Genomic DNA, 21,504 nt, shown 5'->3' with positions numbered 1-21,504 from the left:
AGTCATGCAGCAGTCTCTCCCGTCACCCAGACTTCTTAGGGATCTCTTTTTGGATGACTTTATCAATGGACTTCCCAAAGAGTAATGGTGGCTACTTCATTTACAAATACTCGATTGAAAGAAATAGTGTTTACTCAATTACAAATATCTAACTCATGCAGTATGAGCCCTTCCAGAACAAAGGAGGCTGCTACCCTCAAAGAAGACCTTCCACCATTTGAGAAGGAGTTGCACGTAAGACCTCTTGGTGGTTTAAAACACTTTATTCCCTCTTCCAACCGTCAACACTGTTGAGCTAATAGGATCTATGGTCCTAAATTATCTCCACAACAGTATCACAGGCTCTTTTTTTCCTAAGCGTAGTGATTTCTGCATGATTTTCCCCCTTTGCCTGCAGAAAAGTTTTAAAAACTTGTATTTCCTCTTTATATTTAGCACTGCTTTATGGCAATAAGGCAATAAGACATATTATACAATTCCTAAGAGCCACCACGTTTGTATTCTTGGAGTACTAAATTGTTGTTAGCTTTAGGAGGTATTAATAAGTAAGGACTGGCTTAGAAGTAAATTTCAGAAAAGCACTTACTGTACAGGGATGAAGGGAAGGGAGTATGTGACATTTTGCTGGCAAGAGTTACTTTGAAAATATCTGTGAGCCACTGCTTTAATCTTTCACTTATTCACCCACTGAAGTTTGTTCTCTTTTAATGGGTGTGGTAGGTTTTGTGAGAAAGAAAGCTTCCAGAAGTTTCTCTACCCTTACTTTGAACCCTGGTTGTTTCTGCAATACAGGTACAGTACTCAATTATCTTATTTACTTTCTTTATTCACTATAAATACTCCAGTATTAGGGACCTTAACCAATTTAGTAAGAGTTGAAGCAAGAGGGGAGATAATATACATTTTATTATGTTGTATGTATATATGTGTATGTGTGTGTTTCTTGAAAGATGACCAAAAATAAGGGCAGAAAGGTTTGAAAACTCTCAAGTTCATCATATTTCAATGCTCCCTAACAGTATTTGTACAGCCTTCAAGTTAAGCAACAGCAGACATGCCTGTATTTCTGATCAAACTTGGTCACCTAATACATTTAAATTTCATCACTAGAGAGAGAGAAAAAAAAAAGATTTTTACTAGCAATGCTGTTTCCTTTTATTCCAGTGAAAAGTTAACACTTAGAAGCATTATCTTAGGAAATGCCATTTGTTTTATACTCATGTCTCTAACTCTAAAACAAACTTTATTGTTTTATTTTTACCAAAAAGAAGTAGTTATACAAATGGTTTATATGTACATTACCAAGTACTTAAAATCTTAATCGCAATTATACCTGAACTTCTGATGGATACTCAGGGACAGCCAAGACATGTCTGAACAGGTAAATCAGTACATAATAAGATGACATCTGTGTCTCGTGTACTGCAATCATATAAAGCTCTATGACTACTTTCTATTGCACAATATTTAGAGCAGTAATTTTTTTAACGTTACACAAACATAAGCACACGAAAGACTTATTTTTTTCTTCTAGCCACTACTGAACTTGCATGAGAATGTTATAAGAACCTCATTTCCTACAATACCCTCCCCCACCCTTGACTGTATTGCCCAATAAAAACCAGCTTTTCCAAATATTATGATCTACTGGGTTTGCAACAATCATAGGCCAGTCATTAGGAATCCTGTGCACATGCAAGGTTTATCTTAATAGTATTTTGAACTGAATATAAGCAGAGATATTTAAAATGGTAATATCCAACAAACAGTAAACAGTCTGATTTTATTTGCATGCTCACAGTATCCATTCTAAGTAATTAACCCTTATTGTTCCTACAAATCTTTTTGGAGTGAGCAAGTTATTCTTTAAGAAAAAAGTTTGTGGGGGAAAAGTAAGCAAACTTTAATTACCCTCTATGAGAATTTCTTTTCCTGCTTCAAGTGGGACAAAAGTGGTTCTTAGATGTAATTTTACATAACCCCAGTGGCATGTTGAAGCATGGAAGGCAAAAGACATTTATGCAATTACCGAGCCCATTGTGTATCTGAGCAAACATGAAGATAGAGCTATTATGTTGATGTACCATTATTCTAATGTTTTGTCTTCATTTTCAAAACCCGGAGATATCTCTAGAGAATGTTGAAATGTTCCCTTTATTATAATGTAAGACTGGGATTTTTTAAAGGTTGTATCTGTTTCTCTTCTAGAGAAATATTGTATTGATAAATGAATTGATTATTGTAATCCAAAACTCAGATTTAGTAAAATTTCACAGAAGTTTTGGTGACATCCAAAAGGAAAGATTGGACTGATAAGCGAATGTGATTGCTTATGAAGTATAGCATGAATAAAATGAAAGAAAGTACATCATTCATTTGAACTAGGGCAAGACAGTTGGGCCAAGGTATATAAACATGGCAGTTGCCATTCAAGCACGGCAGATATTTTGTTCTGGTCTACCCAGTAGCATCTTCCCATTTTCAGGTGAATTTCCAGATTTTCTTCCTAGAATGATTTCTCAGGGCTACATGTCCTCTGCTTTGAGACAGGATGCTGTGGTTCCCACAAAGTTCAGTCTATTCTCTGGGGTGGCCAGGCCTCAGCTGAGAGCAAATCATTCTCAGAATCATTGCTCTGTTCCCATGACCTGGGCCTGATTAAACAAATTACAGTGGCAAGCCCAGAAGTATTCCTCCAACCAGTCAGGCAGAAACTTGGGACCTAAGCAAGACACAAGTCACAAAGGAAAGCAACAAAGCAGAGGTAATTTTTTCAAGGAGCAAGATGGTGATGGGGAAAACCACCATGAAACAGATAAACCACCACAAAATGACAAGCAATTATAGTCTCTGCAGTAACTGTATGAGCAAACCTGATATATTATCTAACTGAAATGCTGCAACTACAGAATCTACGAATCTAACAAAAGAACTAGAATAATAACCAGTGCTTGAACTCCATAATAAAAACTGCCCCTCAAAGAAACTCTTTTCTACCTACGTTTTGTTTTCATAACTCATTTTCTGTATTTCTAGGTCAAACTGGCCACAGTCCAACTTGCTTTAAAAGTTCATCACCCCAGATCAATCTCACTGGTTAAAATAAGCAATCATTCTACAACTTGTAAACATAAAACTTGCCTGGAAGTAGCCTGCTAGTATTTCCTTTGTAAATGTTAATCATTTCCAAGTTAATAGCATAGACTTGAAATTCAATTCAGTTTGGTTAGACATGAATTCAACAGACTAACTTTTTACATAATAAAAAATAATAAAATCGTTAATACAAAAGAGGATATGGACATTGTTTTATCAATATATTCAAAATGGATATTTACACGTGTTTCTAAATAAGGCAAATCACATGTGTTTGATTTAATAGTTTTATTCTCTTCCACAACTACTTTATATTGGAGCATTGTATCCATAGACAATCTCAAAGTCAAAATCTCCATAATACCATTTTTATATATTTAAGTGGACTAATTAACAAAAAGACATGAATCTCTATGATCAATCAATTTGTCCAAGGAGGGCTCTGTTACACATATTTTATTGTTGTTGTTTATGGTCATATCACCCCCAAGCCTAGTGTACTTTCTGTTCATCTTCCATTATACATTAAAAAATAAATAATAAGCAATAAGAATAGTTTTGTCCTTAAAGGAGGCACATAATGTAATATTCATTTCAGGAGGACTATTTTTCTTTGAATAAATTTATCTTTATAGCTGTACCTCTAGCTCATAGTAACCATCAATATAGCAATGACATTTTTTCTTAGATATTAACCTGATTTATAAGCATCTTTTATCAGATAATAAGAAGAATCGTAGGATTGTGAAGTGTTTTATAGTTTACAAACACTTTCACATACATTATCTCATCTGATTAACAATGCTGGCAGGTGGCCAGGGCAGGCATATCTCTCACAGTTTTAAAAAACTGAAACTCTAAGCGGTTATGAAATCTGCCTAAAGTGTCACACCAAACTGTAAGGAGGGCCAGCAGTTAAACTGAGGCCATGTGTCTTCAAGCCCAGGTCATGTGATCCGGTTTCGATTTCCTTCCTTCTGTGTTCTGTCTGTGATAATGTAAGATCCTGGGTAGATTGTACATAGATGGTACTATGACTTCTAGCCATCAGTGCTATAGATGTTGATAATAGGATTTATCCTATGTTTAGTTAGCATCATAGAAGTGATAGGTAATGAATTAAAAACCACCAACTACCACTGTGCATTAAGCATCCTGAAAAACAGGATTTAATCATGTAAAGAATATTATGAGGGGCCAGAAGAGAAGCAAGAAAACAAAAGGGCTATGATACATTATAAGAACATTTTTTAATTGTTCAGAAAAGGAAAGCATTAAATCTGAAATTTCAATAAAATCATTCCCTTCTTAATGATTGGCTGATATATAACCTTCCTGAGGTAGTTTATGTACTTTTAAAAGTCCAAATGGCAAAATGTGCTGAAGAGAAAGTATTTAAACTATTTTTAAATCACTGAGCTCCTCAGTGACTCTGTCCTCACTCACTCAGCAGCATTCTGCATTTGATCCCTTATTATGCTATCCCCTCAAAGCAACACGGTAGTAACTTATAACAACACTTCTAGAAAGTCACTGTTCCCCATCCACATTTTCAGATATTCAAATTAACTGGGAAACAGAGTAATTTTTGAGATTTTTCTTGTTTAACTCAATTCACCACCATGTATGAACTACCAGATACCAGAACACAGTTAGTACAAATACCAGTAAAACTGGGTCTACCAAGTGGTTTGCAAGAGCATCTTCTATACGGGAAGCAAGATTTACTTTAAGCTGAAATTTACATTCAGTGGGCAACCTTTTGAGCTGATTCATCAGCACCTACCTCTTTTCTGACAATGATTCCCACTTATAGAGATGGGCTTTCTGGCTGCCTTACCTACTAGGTCTGGCCACTGGCTCAAGCTGAACTATTTAAGTTCTCCCTCCTGAATTTTGAACAAGGTCACAGAAGCTCCTAAAAATTAGCTCTGGTTATGGGTCAGGTAGACATAGGAAATCATGGCAATGGATTGGCTAGGCATGATGTTAGGGTTGCCAGGTAAAATATGGAAGCCTGTATTTTTATTTGCAAATCTGGCAACCCTACATGATGTGCCATATAAAAGTGAAGAAAGTTGCTCTGTAAAAAAAGAGTAGAAAGGCTCTACCAGCAGCATGCCATGGTGGAATGTCTCGTGGGAAGTTCTCCACTCCCAGGCATGGTTCCCTGGGCTTTTTGCCTCGGAAACTTAGCTGCCGGTGCTGCAGGGACATGAAGAGCTTCCCCAAGGATGACCCTTCCAAACCTGTCCATCTCACAGCCTTCCTGGGCTCTAAGGCCCCATGACCCACACTGTGTGGGAGGTCGGTGGGGCAGGTTCCAAGGTGAACAAGAAGGAAGTTTGCAGAGGCGGTGACCATTGTGGAGGCAGCACCCATGGTGGTTGTGGGAATCCTGGGCTTCGTGGAAACCCCTCGAGGCCACTGTACCTTCACGATCATCTTGGGTGAGCATATCAGTGATGGGAGCAAAAGGCCCTTCTATGAGAACGGGCGTAAATCTAAAAGAAGGCCTTCACAAATACTGCAAGAAGAGGCAGGATGGCAATGGCAAAAGCAGTTGGAGAAGGACCTCAGCAGCATGAAGGTCATCCGTGTCATCGCCCACACTCAGGTGCACCTGCTTCCTCTTTGCCAGAAGAAGGCCCACCTCATGGCAATCCAGGTGAATGAGGCACACGGCTGAGAAATAGGAATGGGCTCACCAAAGTCTAGAGGAGCAGATCCCTGGGAACCAAGTGTTTGGGCAGGATGAGATGATTGATGTCACTGGGTCACCCAGGGCAAAAGCAACAATGGGGTCACCAGCCACTGCCACATGAAGAAGCTGCCCAGCAAGACCCACAGAGGGTTTCATGAGGTTGCCTGCATTGGGGCCTGGCATCCTGCCCAAGTAGCATTCTCAGTGACACGAGCTGGGCAGAAAGGCTACCATCGCCACACCGAGATCAGTAAGATCTACAAGAGTGGCCAGGGCCACCTCATCAAGGACAGCAAACCGATCAAGAACAATGCCTCCACTGATTACGATCTGTCTGGCAAGAGCATCAACCCTCTGGGTGGCTTTGCCTGCTATGGAGAGATGCCCCATGATTCGGTCACGCTGAGAGGTTGTGTGGTGGGCACCAAGAAGCAAGGGCTCCTCCTTTGCAAGTCCTTGCCGGTGAGGACCAAACGGCGGGCCCTGGGGAGGTCTGACTCAGTTCATCAACGCTACCTCCACGTTTGGCCCTGGTCGCTTCCAGACTATGACGGAGAAGAAAGTGTTCATGGGACCACTTCAGAAAGACCGAATTGGAAAGGAAGAAAGGAGTTTAATGTCAGGAGCAGATTGTACTGCTGGTGGGATCTCAGTAAAAATTATTTTCCTCTGGGAAAAACACAGAGATAAGGAAAATTAAAGACTCTGGTGACTGTGCAGCAAGGGAGGGGATGAGACTGAGAAAAGGAGAGATATATCAAGAGCTGCCTGACTCTGACACACCACAGGTCACCGCCAGCTTTGCAGTCCTCAGCTCCAGTCCGTTGGGAGGTCTGGCTGTGTCTCCCGCCCTTGAGTTCTGCGAGATACCTTGCCTCTTTATAAGATACCCTTCTTTTCTTTAGATAGCTTAGAGGAGATCTGTTTCTTATATCAGACATGTCCTAGGGCATATATAATAGTGATGCACTTTGAGGGAAAGTTTTTGTTATTTCACACACTTTAAAGCATTTACAGGGTCCATGGGACATATGAACAGAAAAGTTGTTTCTTATTTATCAAGAGTAGGAAAGCTTGCCTGTCTGTAATAAATGCCATGAAATGTCTGGATTAACCCTTAAAAACTATTCTATATTTGGATACCTGAGGTTCACACTAGACCATGTTTAGTTTCTTAGATGTACTAGTTAAAGAGTAAACTCATTGAATGCTCTTCTTCTACATATTATTCTAAAATGTTGTCCCCAAGGCAAAAAGTATGAAGTGGTTCAGTTATGAAGTCCAGGTCTTATCAGTGTCAATTCTGCTTATTCCTCCTCTTTCCTTCCTCTGCCTCTTTTCTCCTCCTTGACCCTTTTCACATCTTCCCTCCTCTATTCCCTAACTTCCCTGCTTAAATTCCTCTAGAAAAAAAAATGCCGTAAAAAAAAAAGAGAAGTCACTAACACCTCAGTGTCAATTAGTCAAAAGTGCTATTCACACTTCAAGTATTAGCATTTTTAAAAAAAAGACCTAAAGAGAAGGATGCCAACAGAGCATTTCTGGGTTTGCTGTGAGCAGCAACCTTGCCTAATGTGGAGGTTATATTAAATAATATTAGTTCATAGGCTGGGGACAGATCATTGTGTTAATGTTTAAGAAAAACATCTTCGTCTGGTTCAGCCTACCCAAGCTGGGCCTGGGGCTAGCTAGAGACTTTTCTGGGGTGCATGTGAGAAAGGATTCCATGAGATAGAAGCTGACTTAGGGACAGATGTCAGCTGAGCAACAGTCCAATACCCAAAGGAACAAAGAAACAGAGCTGAACATGGGCCTATGGAAAGGACAAGAAATGACCTAAAATATGCACTTGGTAGTGAATTTTAGGGTCAATTGTATGGAGAGACCAAATAAGAGTAAATACTTGCATGAGATTATGAACCTAAGCAACATAGGTTGAGAAACCTCTTAATTTCACCCAAAGGCTATCAAATTGTTCCCTCTATCCAAAAACATCTGCCGCCTGCCTGAAGCTAACTGAACCTTCTTTCCATTAATAAACAATCTCTCTTTAGAGTTTTAAGGCAGATTATCAGTCATTCACACCTTAAAGTGAACTATGAAAGAGCCAGTCAGTTTCTACATGTATTTTAAAATGTGGAAATGTTCTTATAGTTAGGGAGGAGGAAGAAGTGACTTTGGAAGTGGGGTAAGTTGAAGATGAGGCAGGCCCAGTTATGAAAAGATGGCAGCATTGATGACACTTAGTATCAGAAGTGGTGGAGTGCTGACACAAAAATGGGAAGACAAGCACAAGAAGAGCTTTTAAACTCTAGCTTTTTAGTTTAAATTTTAATATACTGTTGATCTGTCCCACAAAAGCTCGTAGAAACCACTGGAAAGAATAATATTTAGGGCCTTCAGGTAGATTGCCCCATTTACCCCAGATGAAGGCAGATCCTTCCCTGGGCTTACAGCTCCATGAACAGAGGAGGGATAGACTCCAGCTCCCCTCATCCCCCATTTTTTTAGCTGGGCGTTCATGTACACAACTTACACAATGGTACGTGCAGCCATACTTTCTGCTCTCTGCTCGCCTCAACACATGCACACATTTGCACAGTGCTGGGTGAAGTGTGACTCATCCATCAAGACCCAGCTCAGGTAGTACTTCCACTGTGATTAGCCCAGGAGGGTCCTCTCCTCTGCTGCCTTAAACATTAGAAGCATCATAGAATACCAACTCCGAAGTCAACCCACCTGTGTTCAAATCTCAGATCTGCCACTTATTAGTTGTGTAACTGTGGGCCTGCCTGTATCTATAAATGGGGGTATTATGAGTAACTACCTCCTAAGTTTGTTATTGGATATATAGTGAGTTAATGCATGGAAAGCACTTAAAACAGTGTTACATAATGAACATTCAGTAGATACTTGGAATCACCATAACTCAGCTGGGACTGAAAGTATATCACTTAAGCCAGATCATTTTTGTTAGATCTGTAGGTATCTAGTTTTTCTAGTCAAGAAACAAATTTTATTCATTTGGTGAAATATAAGCAGTAAAGGACACTTAGTATATTTTTGATGAATAAATGAATAAACCTCTACCACATGGAGGCCAAGGAGACTTTTCCCCTTGGAAAACAAGATTGCAGAAACAGAAGGTGTTCCAGAGAACAGTGTGTCCCATGTTTCTGATCTGAAACCCCAGATCCACTTAGATGAAAAGTAGAGGTGGCCCTTTGGTGTGAACCTGTGGAGCTAGATGAGAAAGCTTCCCATCGTGTGAGGGCAAAGGAGAAAAGGAGCTTGGAACAGTAGGTGAAGATCCTCCTTAACTACCTACACCCCCACCAATCCCACATGACAAGCTCCTCCCTCCCATCCCTCTCATGTAACAGTGAAATGGATCCCCATTAAAAAAAGGAAGTCTTTAGTTGAATAGGCTTAGGGATCATTATGAATGCTAAACAGAAGGTATTTCAGATTATCCGTATCTAGACCTAGGAAATTCACCAAGGACACTGGAGGGCACAGAGCATACTGATTGGCAGATGTTGGTACTCAATAAATAATGTTAAATCGATCCATAAGTGACAGACAGAATGAAATAATGAACAAATGACCAGGGAATAAATGCATCAATCATTTGTGGGGCTAGTCTGCAAATTACACCGTGTAGGTGACTGGTTAGCAAAATTCCCCAAACTGTGTCCCAGTGAACACTGGTCAGGGAGATTGCTGAAAGGTTTGCAGTCATTTACATATGAGAAAGACAGCAAGCTACACAGTGGCGATTTTCTTAAAAACACACATTAGTTTATTAAGGATGCTAGGTTTATTTGCTCAGTGGCATGGAACATTTTTTCCCCTGCAGAGTGTTCAGTGGTCTGGCCCTGACTGCTGAGAAATTTGAAGAATGAACAATCCCAAAGGCTGAAAAAAACACATGACAATAAAACAGAATGATATGTTTTGAAAGATTAAATACAATACACATTTGAAAACAAGAACCATTTCTGGTATGAGGCTATGGCATTTTTCGAAATTTCTGTTGGTAGGTAAATAAAGGCACACCTCATTTTATTGCCCTTCACTTTACTGTGCTTCACGGATACTGTGTTATTTATGAATTGAAGGTTTGTGGCAACCCTCAGTCAAGCAAGTTTATCATCGCCATTTTTCCAACATCATTTGCTCACTTTGGGTCTCTGTGTCACATTTTGGTAATTCTCACAACATTTCAAACTTTTTCGTTATTATTATATTTGTTACGGCTGTCTGTGATCACTGATTATGACTCCCTGAAAGCCCATGTGATGGTTAGAATGTTTAGCAATAAAGTATATCTTAATTAAGGTACGCACATTGTTTTTTTAGGCATGATGCTATTGCGCACTTAACGATTACAGTATAGTGTCAACATAACTTACATTTGCCCTGGAAAACCAAAATACTTCACTTGGCTCATTTTATTGTGATATTCACTTTATTATGGTGCTCTGAAACAAAACCCTCAAGATCGCTGAGGTATTGCCTATACTGCTCAGTGTTCTCATTTTTACTTTATATTTTTTACTGTGGCAAAGTGCACATAACATAAAATTGACTATTTTAACCATTTTTTAAGTGTACAATTCAGTGGCATTAAGCACATTTGCCATGTTGTGCAACCATCACCACCATCCATTTCCAGCACTTTTTCATCATCCTGAACAGAGACTCTGTACCCCATAAAAAATAACTCTGCATTCCCTTCTTCCTCCAGCCCCTGGTGACCTCTATTATACTTTCTGTCTCTATTAATTTCTTTATGCTAGGTACCTTTATAAATGGAATCATACAGTATTTGGTCTGTGTCTGGCTTCTTACACTAGCATCGCGTTATCAAGGTTCACCTGTGTTGTAGTATGAATCAGAATTTTGTTCCTTTTTTAGGCTGAATCTATTCCATTGTGTGTATATACCACATTTTTTCTTAATCCATTCATCCATGAGTGGACATCTGGATTATTCTCATCTTTTGGCTATTGTGGAAAATGCTGCCAAGAACACTGATGTACGAGTATGTTTGGGTCCCTACTTTCAATTACTTCGGTTACACACCTAGAAGTGGAATTGCCGGATTAAACTCTATGAAGAACCAGTGTTTTTATTTTTTATGTGACTGAATATTTTTTTGTTATTAATAAAGCCTGAATTTTGCTATCCTACACAGGAGTTGACACTATCAGTATGTAAAACTTGGCAAGAATTTTATTTAATCATAATCCTTTCACAGGAAAAAGCAATTCTCCACCATATTTAGAGCTAAAGACCATTCTTAGGGTGTAGCAGGAGGAAATCACCACAGTCAAGAAGCGGTACATCCAGAAAACATGAAGACAGTAAAAATATATTTGTTCCTCTTGCTCCTCTTACTTCCACCTTCAAGCACGCATCACCACAAAATCTTTCCCCAATGTCAATGTCTCAAGGTGCCACCCTACCTAGTATCTTTGATGTCTCTTCCCCTTCTTCCTTTTTGATAACTTTCCTTTAGTCTTACCTATCCAAGTTTAAGCCAAAATGGATCATTTCTTTAAATATTTATATCTCCAATTTCTTTTTTTAACAACAAAAACCCACAAGGGCATACTGATTTGGAATCCTATTTAAAAATTTTTTTGATTGAGGTACATACAACAAAATGCACAAGTATTTTAGTGTACAGCTCAATGAATTTTGTTGTTTGTATACACTCATGCAACCGTCACCCAGATCTGATGCCTCAGAGATCTTGAGGGTTCTGTTTTACCTATAAATTCACAACAGATAGCAAACAGTGTCACTGATTTTACCCCTTTCTTACATTTTTTTATGGTTGTTATATTTATCTATTTAATTAACATTGCCACCTAGACCAACTGTTTGTTAAAAGCCTTGCCAATGTCGCTCAGTTCTACAAATCCTTCTATTAATAATGAGATATGAAATAAACACAAAGTTCTGGAGTTTTTTATATGAATGCATAGATTTCATCCTGCAATAGGACCTTTTTTTGCTCAGCATTTCCTCCCCCTATTCATGAGCATTATTTATCCTTGAGAAGTTTCTCCTTGGGTTAATTCATTTTGAGTTGAAAATAACATTAATTTTAACAGGTACATTATGATCTTCAACCTCCCCAGAACAAAAATGCAGCAGGTTTTTAGAGAAAATATATTTTCTTCTCTAGTCTCTAGATCCATGTTTTAAAAATAGGAATTTGGTAAAATTCACCAGTAGTCCTTAGGATTAGACTGGTGCTGAAGGGCAGCTAGGAAAGAGGTGGGCTAGGAGAAAGGGTAAAACTACACTGAAGCCATAAAGGATCATGAGCTCTGACAGCGGTAAGTGGAGAAAGGAAAGACACGATGATGCTGTAACTGCGGGGGAAATCTCAGGGCAAAATGCCTTTGAACTGAAATTAGTCAATGGGAGAAATAAAGTGGGAGAAACCCATTTATGCTTACAAGCAGTTATCTACTTCTGCTTGCCCGTGTTTCTCACAACTCAGCTGCAGAAAAAGGGGCCCCACCCAACCTCTCAGGTCCAGATATTGTCTTGCTCCCCATTGTAATTACCTATTAATATGGAGATGGACTATTTCTCTTCACCCCTTTTGGAAACATCTATTAATGTGGAGATGCACTAAGGCCAGGCAAGAGAGTCTGGAAATATTGCAGTTTTAATATTGATGTTTTTATAATCACTACATTTTGTGAAGAGGCAAATTTCAAAAATTTTCAAAAATTGAAGAAACCAGAAACACACACTCACAAATAAGGTGAGTGGTCTGGGTCCGTTTTTAAATCCCAATTTTACAAGAAAAAATATAATGCAGAAAAAAATGTCTAGAGGATTATAAGAAAATGGATGCTAAGAAGAGATTTTAGTTGTTTTTTTGTGTTTTGGCAGGTAAGTAGGGAAAACAAAAGGAGAGAAGAAACTAAGGTAGATACAATTGTTAACTCATAAATTCAATGTAAATTTATTACAACAAAGTTGGTCAAGTCAATGATTATAAGGAATGCCATGGGAACTGTTGTTTCAAAAGACCAGTAATGAACAGAAGTTTTCAGAATATTTTTTAGAATATGAAATGTGGGATTGTTTTAGTACCTGTCACAGTTAAGGAAAAATAGTTTTACCACCATATTTGTCATTGCACAGTGTACTAAACAAACTTTATGAATAAAATATTAAAAGATATAGAACAATAGTTTCCAAACTATTTGTCTTCGAAATCTGGGCCACAGAGCAGGTATGACCACCAGGGATCAGGGAATGTGTGTGTGTGTGTGTGTGTGTGTGTGTGTGTGTGTGTGTCCCAGTCAATGGACACTAAAAGTATAATAATTACCAATGGTATATTTAGAAAGTTAAAAGAATGTTGAGATCCACTAGTATATTTACAGGCTAAATATATAAATAAAAACAAAAACAAAAAGATAGCAAATGGGATTTTAGAACAGACAATTGGCCAGGTCCACTGCAATAGCCTCTTTCAGGCATCAAACTCCTGTGATTTCTCCAATCCCTTTCCAGTAGTATGTTGCATTCGGTGATCTTCTAAAGGAATTGCCCTCTTGGAAATCATTTTGTTATTCTGCAGCTTAGAGAGCCTTTCGCCAGAGATAAATTACTATTACCATTTTCTTATAATCCTCTAGATATTTTTTCTCCATTATTTTTTTTCTTGTAAAATTGGGATTTAAAAATGGACCCAGACTACTTACATTATCTGTGAGTGTGTGTTTCTGGTTTCTTCAATTTTTGAAAATTTTTGAAATTTGCCTCTTCACAAAATGTAACGATTATAAAAACAACATTTTACCTATAAATTCACAAATATAAAAATAAGTTATTGAATGAAGCTCTTGTCCTAGGTATTTCCGTAGATAGAGCCCCTATGAGAGTGCTCTGGGTGAAGTGCTCTTAATTTTCCTATCCATGCATTTAAGAACAGAGTAAACACACACTAAATAAAAGGTACAGTGACTGAAAGTCAACTATTCAATTTGGATGGATTTTTCAAAGAGCATTTATTCAGTAACACAGCCACTCTTTCCCTTACTATGCACAATTACACCTAAATATCCATAGGTTGTTACAGAATATTGGTGTTCTGATTCCAAATTGGTCCCTCTTTGTTATAATTTAGCTAAGACCCAGTTTTTCATGAATAAAAAATATCTACCTCTAAATTCAGGAAGTTTAAATTGGTTATCAGAAATATTACAGAGTCAATTTCTACTTTAGTTGGGAGATTAGATTATATGACTCGTAAGAATTCTTTCAGCTAAAAGGGGAATATTTCAATTCACCCAAGTTTATGATGGGCATTCTGTTAAATCTCTCATGAGCTTTCATATATGACATTTAATCATTGATTTTTTTCCAATGGCAAAATGTAGAATTGCTGTCCTTCTTTCAGCATTTAAGAAAACATAGATTTTCATAGTTTAACAATAGGTAGAATCTAATTTATTATAAAAATCAAATATTCTCATAAAGAAATATTGACCTGAAACTAATATAACATTATAGGTGAATTATATCTCAATTAAAAAGAAAGAAATACTGGAAAATACAACTGAAAACAAAGTTACAAACTGAAACAATTACAAAAAGTTAATCATCACTACCATTTGGGTATGTGTTCTTCCCTGCTTTCTTAATTACAGATATTTTATAACCAAAAAAAAGTATCATTTTATTCATGCTACTTTAAACCTGGCTTTTTCACTAAGTATATATTACAAACCTTTTCCCATGTCAAAGTCTTCTCCAACCATATTTTTAATGATCTGTATTAATAGCAGTATGCCAAAATGTGCCCAAGAAAACCCAAATTCTTGGGTCCTTATGAGAAAAAAAAGTCACTGTGATAAACAATGCTATACAAATAACTTTGCCCATATTTCTTGTTATTGCCTGAGGATAAATTCCAAGACATATTATTTCTGGGCCGAAGTGTAAACCCATTTTAAAACATTTGTCTCCTATGACCAAGTTGCCCTCCAGAAAATTAAAACCTATTTAACTCTCAGTAGTAGGACATGAGAGTTCCACCTTCCCCACAGCCTCTGTTGAAATGGATTAGTTTTCCCTGAAGTCCTTTTCTGCACCCAGTGTTCAGTAATACTTAAGGAAAGGAATCATCTTGTAACTGTTTCCTCAATTCTTAATATAGTGCCTGCCACATAGTTTGTGATCAAGAAATACTTATTGAAGAACAAATGATAAATATATACTATTTCCGCTAACATGAAGTGAAAATGGAGAAATGATAGAATGCAAAAGGAAAAAAAAAGAAAAACTAAACAAGAAACTGGGAGGTCAGCTCTATACTTAACCAGTTTTGTCATCTTTGGCAAATAATTTAACCTTCCTGACCTCTTCTCAGGACTGGTGTCCTGGGCATGCAACCTGTGCAGTCATGTAGGGCTCTGCCCTCAGAGGCTTCCTAGGATTGGTTTAATGCTCTGCTGTCATCATTCTGAAATGCCTAATATTTTTGAACAAGGGGTCCAACATTTTCATTTTGCACTGGGCCCTGCAAATTATCTAGCTGGTCCTGCCTCTACTTTCTTATCTGTAATACAAGATAAAGAAAATGAGGCCCATTGAAGCCACAGCAATTCTAATGCAATGAGTTTTCCCTGAATACTACACACAGGGTACTGTTAGAACAATGTCAAGAGCCATTTTTACTTGCCTGGGAAGATCCTGCATTCTGTGAATCATTCAGCCCCTCTCCCCAGCCCACCTCCGTTGGTGTCTCCTGCACCGTCTCCCTTCTGATCCTGCTTCATAATTGCATTGGATTTCATTTACTCCTGCAGCTCTGCAACCATTAGCCTTTAAGAATGAAGGGACTGGAAAAGAAAAAGGTGCTTCTGGTGATAAATTCTTCTGGTCCCAAAAGAATTATCCAATGCAGTTTTCTATAATGAGGATAGAAAGAATTTGGGGTTTAAATGAGGATAATGGGGTTTTCCCATTTATTTGTGTGCAAATGGGGTTTAAATGGGGTTTAAATGAGGAGACTGGCTGAAAGAGGCTATTGCAGTGGACCTGGCCATTTGTCTGTTCTAAAATCCCATTTGCTATCTTTTTGTTTTTGTTTTTATTTATATATTTAGCCTGTAAATACACTAGTAGACAGCACATAAACACACACACACATGCACGCACGCACGCACACACAAAATACTGTGAAAACCTATTTGAGCTTCTAAACCTTAACTCATAAATAATCAGAATCATGGCATACTAAGGCTCCCTTCTCTTTCTTTACTCCTGTCTTCCTCCCTCCCTTCCTTCTTTTCTTTCTTTTAGCTATTTCTAAAAGCAACTTCTCTCCATCCCCAAATTCAGTGTAAGTTCACAGAAGACAATTCTTACAGACAACTATGTCAGAAGGAAGCCAATGCTGCTCCAGTTTTATTTTTGAATAATCATTTTTTTAAAATAAGTGATGGGCTATAGAGCAAACATCACAGCAAGCTTCCCAGAGATGGGAACATGTAAATTACTACTAATATAAGTTACCTTTCTTTCTTCCCTACTCTAGAAAAATGCCTGTTTATTTGAAAACATTTATATGCGAGCAGTTCAAGCAATTTCAAGATGTTATCTGTTTCAACACACATAATGCAGCGTGGTGGGTAAACATTCCGCCATTTTATGGAGGAATGGAACGTGAAAATAACCCGCACCAAGTTACACAAAGCTCAGTTCTCTGAGTCTAATGCTCTTTGCTGCATCTCAAAATGTTTAATAAGTATGCACTACCAAGTAATGGGCCTGAACAATTTGAAAGCATTTTTTTAATGTTTTCTAAAATGTTTGCTTCTCAGACTTCATCATATGTAGAACAAACTGTATGATAGAAATCTTTTTGCCTACCTTGTCTTGCCCCTCATAAGCAGAGCTTTTCTATGGAGCATGTGTTTGGGAGCCTGTGATCAGCCTGGCATGCTTGGTATTCTGAGCCTCTCCCTGAGAGCCAGGTAGACGGCTCATAAACACAGCACAACATATGCCCATCAGTGTACAGTTGGCAAAGGTGCCTATTTTGGTTCAGGTTTTTGGTCCATTTTGCTGTTGTTTGCAATAATATGATAACATTTGGCAATGTGTAGTCTATAAAGAGAGTAAAGTAGTATGGATATTTGGAAGATCAACTGACTTTTGACTGTAATAGTTCCAATTAAGATATCAAAGAAATTAATAGTCTCATTACCAGAGTGAGTTAAAGCAGCTTCTGTAAGGGTCTATCTTACTCCCAGGAAATAACAAGGGAAGCCATGAGCAAGTCTGGCTCATCTAAAAGAATTATCAGCTGTTACTGAGGCATGAAGCAAATTTTATGTATGTGATTTTGATGTGTGTGTGTGTAGATTCACACACTCATCCTTCATTCATTCCAAAAAATTATGGAGCACCTGACATGTACTAGGCATTGTGCTGGGGAATTATATAGACATGATATACCAGATAAGATTAGATTCAGCTGAGAGTGGCAGAAGACCTCCCCCCACCCCCACCCCAAACAGCATTAGCTTAATTAAGACAGAATTTGATTTTTCCTTCACTCTTATTCAGAGCTGTTATGTTGGCTCTGTTGCCTGAAGTCGATAGGCTGCATCTAGATGTCTGCTCTGTCACGTCTATGGGCTGGCCTTTGTCTTTTCATCAAGATAGAGCTACCGCCATCCCATCCACGTTCCAAGCAGCAAGTTGAGGAAGAGGGAAAGAAGTAGGAGGAAATGCGTGCAACCATCTTTCAAGGAAATTTCCCATAATCTACATACATTTCTCTGTTTACATCCTACCCGCCAGAATTGAACCTATGGGCCCACCTCTAGGAAAAACGGTGCCTGGGAAATAACGTCTTTATTTCAGGACCCACATATCTAAGAAGAAACTGGTGGCAGGGGGAGGCTCATAGGGGAGAAGAGACGTTGGGGCAAGCAATTTCTGTCACATGTGACCCCAGACTCTTGTACCTAATGGCCCAACAGAGCTGGAGGAAGGAGGGCAGAGTCATCTTACTATGTAACTTACCAATTTCAAGAAATCCTTGTAGAGGTCATAGTAATTAACAACATAACTCAGGTACCACTTTCTCCCAGAGAGCCCTCCCTGGCTACCTCTCTTCAACATCACAAGATGGATGCTCTTTTTACAAACTTTTATCTTTTTCTTGAGCAGTATCTATCACACCATTTATTAGAAATACACTTGCCTGTTTATCTCATCCCCACTCCCTTCCACCAGAGGGTGGGATTAATGCCTTGGAGGCCAAAACCTCACTTCGGATTTCTTTGTGTCTGCATCCCTAGCCTAGTATATAACTTACATTAGATTCATGAAAAGTGTCTATTACTTAAATAAGATGAATAAATAAACTGCAGATAAAGGATCTCCAAGCAAATGTAATAAAAGTAGTTACCACAAAGTAATAGTATAGAGAGAATTTCTCCAGCTATCAAAATATTTAGCACCAAATATTTTGCTTGTGAACACAAGAGATTCTTTTATTTTCATCAATATTTAGAACATTATCTGATCTTCTGAGCATGTTAAATGTTGCTGACAAACTTAGAATTAATTGCGTTTTGTCAATGATGAATGTTATGACAATTATAAAAAGAATTTTTAATCACTTTTTTAAAATCAAGATTGCCAAAAAAAATTCCTAAAATAATCTTATGAAAACATAATTAGTTAATTCTATCTCCTTTGCACACATGGTAAAGCTGGGCTCCGAATGACATAATTGGAAACAGACTAGCACCCATGCCTAAGCAATGTGTGTCCTAAGTTTATATGCTCACACAATTTTAGCAGGACAGGTCTCAGCAGACAAGAAGACTCTCACCAACATGGCTCCATAACTAGCCTCCCATTCCTTCTGTTACCCATATGCAGTCTTGTAAAAAGAGAGAAATTTAAGCTGACCTGATTTATATTTTTTAGCTCTTTTCATTTTAAACCTATTCATTTCCTATTGTAATTATTTGTAACTTTTTCTTGATTTTCTTAAGTCGAGCATGCATGGTATTCAGATCAGAAATTCAACAGATGACACACTTCTGAATTTACAATTGCGTGGCCTTAAGAAAAATGTATCCAAAATAGAAGAGCTCTGTTAAAAGCCTCCGGTTTGTTTCTGTAGCACTGTATGCTGTTGATATGATTCACTCAATTACTAAACATCGGTTGACTACTAACTATATACAAGGCAGTGCCTATGATAATGCAGAAATTTGCATTCACATTGCATTTTCCTTAATTTGAGCTATGTGATATATTACAACTAACTGCAGATTTCTATTTTCAATTACTATTTATATAACTCTACATGTAACTGAAATATAAACAATGAATTGAAAACAGAGGAAAATTGGTTAAAAATTACATATGTACATATGTATGAGTGTGTATACATAATTTTCTATAAAAAGATATGAATTGTCAGATAGGAAAAAAAGTTCCTGCTTTAAGCAAGTAGTGACTCAAAACATTAAAGAAAAATTATCTATTCAGGGAGTACTGATGTGCTGCGTAAAACACTAATGAGGGAGAAAATGATTCCCCTTCATTTTTCCATGTACTCCTTGGGCTTAGGGCATGAGATCTGATACAGTTTATCACCTATAGCTATACATATAACAGTGATTATAAGTTTGTTTTTTCCCCAGTTCATCAGCCCTAGTATTTGATTTTTGAAGTACGATATACTATTTTTATAAATATTAGTTTTTCTAGGAAGAATTTATATTTAAAAGAAGGCTCCATAGATCCCTTTCACAAGTTAAATACAATGCTGAGTCCTCTCTGTCCTTCAATATCTCACTCAATATAACTACAAATTTTAGAATTCTTTAAGCCAGGTGTGCAGCGCTATAGAAAGCAGCTATTTTCATACACTGCTATGCTTGGGCCCATGCCAACTTTTCTCTTTCTATTTGGGATAGTCTATAAAAAGCTAAAGAGAATGTTAAATCTAAGAAAGGTTAGAAACATGGCTCACTGGCAAGTTGCAGTGATACAGACAGAAGCCAAGTATCAAATATGGAGGGCTTTGTAAAATGTAGGGCACTATGTAAATGTAAGTACTATTATTCATTCATGAAACTAACATGAATTGAATGCTAGGGGTTAAAGATAAATAAATAAAATGTTTTTACTTAGGGAGTTTAAGGAGAAGAAATAGATGCAGATTATAAAAGCAATTCAGTAGACAAGATATGGGAGTATGTTGGAAGGAGATGCTGGATTTGGCCCAAAGGAATCAGGGTAGGTTTCTTAGGAGAAGAAACTTATGAGCTAAGAATTTAAACATAAGGGTTTGTTAGGTAAACAGAGAAGAGGCCGTTCTAGGGAGAGAGAGTAACAGCTACAGATACTTGAAAGAGTCTGGCTTGTTCCGAGAACAGTACACTATTCCATGCAGTTAACATGTGGGTGAACAGGGCTCAGATGGAAAAGGGTCTTGAATGCCAAGCTTTGGATTTTATCCTCTAAGTTTTTGAGCCATGAGAGGATTTTATGCAAGAAAGGAACATAATCAGATTTGCATTTTAAAAAAATCATTCTGGTAGCAGTGATGAATGCTCGTACTAGCATATGGGAAATGAGGAAGAGAGAGAACTTTGTGATATATTTAACAGACAATTAATATAATTTATTAACCAACTAGTTGTGGGAGGACAATTCCAAAGTTTCTGATGTGGTATTGGTATTCTGGTACCGTTCACTAAGAGGAGGATACACAGTATGGTGCAAGTATTTGAAGGAAAAGTTACTTGTTTTGGAATGTCAAGTACTTAAGGAACTGTAAGGAGTATCGCAAAAGGAACGTGTCAAGAAGGAAATCTGATGTATGATCCAGTACTCAGAAGAGAGGTCCAATCCAAAAAAACAGATTTACAAATTATCATATCGCCAGTGGTTCTCAGACGTTGGTGTATAAGAATTACCAAAGGGCTTGTTAAATGCCAATTCCTTGGTCTAATCCCCAGAGTGTTTTATTTCTAACTGAATGGGTCTGGAGAGAGGTTCAGGAGTCAATGTTTAAAGAAGTTTCCTCTAGGTCTGTGCTGCAGATGGTCTACAGCAAGGGCAGGAGGAGGGCTACAAGGAGGTGGTGTCACAAAACCAGAAAGAGGAAAGTCTCAAGAGGTAGGAGTGGTGACATGTGAACACAGCAGGGAGGTCAAGAAAGCTAGGAACTGAAAGCTCCCACTGGACTTGGCAGCCTACAGGGGGACAGTGGTGACACAGAAGAGCAGGTGCAGTGAAGTGGTGAGAGCAGACACTGACTTGCAGCAGGTAGGACAGTGCCTGGAGGTAAGAAGATATGATGAATGAACCTGACCTGGGAAGGAAATACCTTGTGGATGGAATTTGAAATCTATTATCTGAAGGAGCTGGTTCAAGCCCTATGTCTGCTACTTAATGGCTATGTTATGTATCTTCATTGGCTTCTTTGTAATATGTTAATAATGTCTATGGTAGAGCGCCACTTGAACAAATTAACATGATATTGCATGTGAAAGAACTTTGTAATTTTCTCTTCCAAAACTTTCTTTTAACAAACGATCTGAGTGGCAGAAAATCCTACACAGCATGTACAGCAGGCGTCTTCCTTCTGTCTGTCCATAGTGACAAAACATCTCACCTTC

The 21,504-nt window shown here is 37.9% G+C and overlaps 1 protein-coding gene and 1 pseudogene across 1 annotated transcript in view; one reads left to right on the top strand and one right to left on the bottom strand.

Moving 5' to 3' along the window:
• The window catches only part of LOC140846593 (uncharacterized), an 83,627-nt gene that overhangs the window by 57,398 nt on the left and 4,725 nt on the right, over positions 1-21,504 (bottom strand). The window lies entirely within an intron of this gene.
• LOC108395643 (large ribosomal subunit protein uL3 pseudogene) lies at positions 4,732-6,500 on the top strand (annotated as a pseudogene).

Source organism: Manis javanica, chromosome 15 (genome assembly GCF_040802235.1).
Source record: "Manis javanica isolate MJ-LG chromosome 15, MJ_LKY, whole genome shotgun sequence".
Classification (NCBI taxonomy): domain Eukaryota; kingdom Metazoa; phylum Chordata; class Mammalia; order Pholidota; family Manidae; genus Manis; species Manis javanica.
Note: the sequence above shows the minus strand (reverse complement) of the source record. Positions and strands in the feature narration are given on the sequence as shown.